Here is a 2500-nt window from a genome sequence, read left to right as displayed (position 1 = left end):
CATTTCACACTAAAGATAAATTTGTTGTATATATCTTTTATCATAATCATATCTTTTGCCAACACATATTTTATCTGAAATATAGGATAGCAATATCTATACGATATATAAACAATTACGCAATGTCTTTAGTTATCTGTAGTTTCGTGTTAGGTCTTGATCCATTAATAACCCCATTGCCAATGACGTAAATATGATGTAAGCAAGGTATGGGTAGAAGAAAGAGAAACCGGGAATGAGGGATTGGAAGGACAGAGAGAAAGAGATAGATTGAGAGAAAGAGAGAGAGAGAGAGAGAGAGAGAGAGAGAGAGAGAGAGAGAGAGAGAGAGAGAGAGAGAGAGAGAGAGAGAGAGAGAGAGAGAGAAGGAGAGCGGGAGTGTCAGGTACTTGTAATCACAGCAGTTTGTCAGGACTGTGTTGACTTAAACGCACGGTCTCCTTGTATGAATTTATTGACAGGGAGAAAGTTCTTTGTAGCATAGCGTAGACGGAGGTTGAAGTGGCTGGCTTGTGCAGAAGAAGGGACCCGGGCAGCGAAGCCCCAGTGGGCGGGGGCTCTGGCGGGTGGCCCCCGGGAGGAGGCAGCGTCCGAATAGGATCGTGGAGAGAGAAGAGAGAGAGAGAGAGAGAGAGAGAGAGAGAGGAGAGAGAGAGAGAGAAGACAGAGAGAGAGAGAGAGAGAGAGAGAGTTAGAGTGAAAAGAGAGAGAGAGAGAGAGAGAGAGAGAGAGAGAGAGAGAGAGAGAGAGAGAGAGAGAGATAGATAGATAGATAGATAGATAGAGAGAGAGAGAGAGCGAGAAAGGTTTGGTCTAATGAAAGTAGCCCCCCCGCAAAAAAAAAAAAAAAAAAAAAAAATAGAAAGAAAATTAAACAAAAAGAGAACGCAACAAAAAGAAAGAAACAAAGAAAAGAGAGAGATCGAAAGCAAGAGAGAAGAGAGAGAGAAAAATAAATCGAGAGAGAGAAAAAGAGAGAGAAAGCGTACGAAAAAGTCCGAGAAAAACCGCGAGCATGACCCGAGCGGCGAGCGGCCTCAGCCTGCGGCCTCCTCCTCTGACCCTGAGTGACTGGCCGGGAAATCCTCTTAGCATTTTTGCGGTCTGCCTCAACAGTCACTCCTGCGCCGATGGAGAGTCACTTGTTTTTTGCCGCGCCTTTCTCTCTCCCTTTTTCAATGTCGAAAGTGCGAAGTGGAATTCCTCTTTCGTTTATTTGGTGATATGATTTATTTATCTATTATTTCTTTATTGATGTATTTGGTTGTTTAGATCGATCAAGAAATGGTAAGAAGGCTGGAAGGATGATACTATTCTATTTTGTTTTCTTACTGGCTAAATAGTTTGGTCTCTATTTTTTTCTTTATCTCCATCTCTACCTTCTCTCTCTCTCTTTCCTCCCCTCTTTCTCTCCCTCCCTTCTCATTCTCTCTCTCTGTGTCTTTCCCTCACTTTCTCGTTTTCTCTCTCTCTCTCTCTCTCAACCCCCATCACTCTCTCATACAATGTCGAATGATTGTCCCATTCATTCAAGGGTGTAAGTCCACCAATAACACTTCCTCCGATACCTCTCTAGCTGAATAATCCTCAGTAATGAATTTATCGGAAAACTTCAGCAAAAATCACTGAATGTCTATATATATTTTCTATTTGCCGGAAGTTACACATTGGTAGTTGTACAATACAAAACTCTGTAAACCGACGATCTTTCTAGCAGAATGGACGGACAGCGGAGAGTAGTCACAGTGTGGCAACCTACAGTAGGAACTAATTTCAATACGAGTGAAACAGGGAGTATAAAAAAATGATAATTAACACAACTTTATTTCTAAAAATTACCTAAATGAAAAAAAAAAAAAAAATAAAAAAGAGAAAAAGGGCTTAGTACATTAGAATTAGATCCTGAAATAAGTTATTAAAAAAGTAAGGCATTAGGCTATACTGACAGCATAAAATATATTCGTACATATAAGACTTCAAGATGCATAGTAAATGGATATGGATTTTATAATCATAAAACTATTTATTTAGCACAGTCTTTTTCAAAGTAATGCTCAAAAATAAAGAAAATAATAACCAATTGTTTATCATTGAAAGCAGATAGCATAACTATAATTAATATATATAAATAGTTAACAGTTCCTCTTTAGAAATTAAACTTATTTTGTTCATTCATCCAGTATCTCTTCTGTGATTTATTACAGGAAAATCTTAATATGTTTCTTTGTCTTTAAAATATTAAGAGTCGGTCAAACACGCCTGCAATGTATGCTATCTTTAAGCATACATATGTTAGCAGATATAAGTCTTAAGTATGTAGTCTGTGTGGACATTTAAAGAATAAAGATTGCTACTTGAATAAACTTCAAGGGATTTAGAATTAGAATTTGCAGACCAGTAAGTGAAGCGGGAGTTTAGTAAGCAGTAAACTTGTTTTGTACAATTAGTATTTTCAGTGGTAGTTTTGGTCTTCTGAATGGTAATCAAGATTTTGCATACT

This window comes from Penaeus monodon, chromosome 2 (genome assembly GCF_015228065.2).
Source record: "Penaeus monodon isolate SGIC_2016 chromosome 2, NSTDA_Pmon_1, whole genome shotgun sequence".
In the NCBI taxonomy this organism is placed as follows: domain Eukaryota; kingdom Metazoa; phylum Arthropoda; class Malacostraca; order Decapoda; family Penaeidae; genus Penaeus; species Penaeus monodon.
This window is presented reverse-complemented; position numbering follows the sequence as displayed.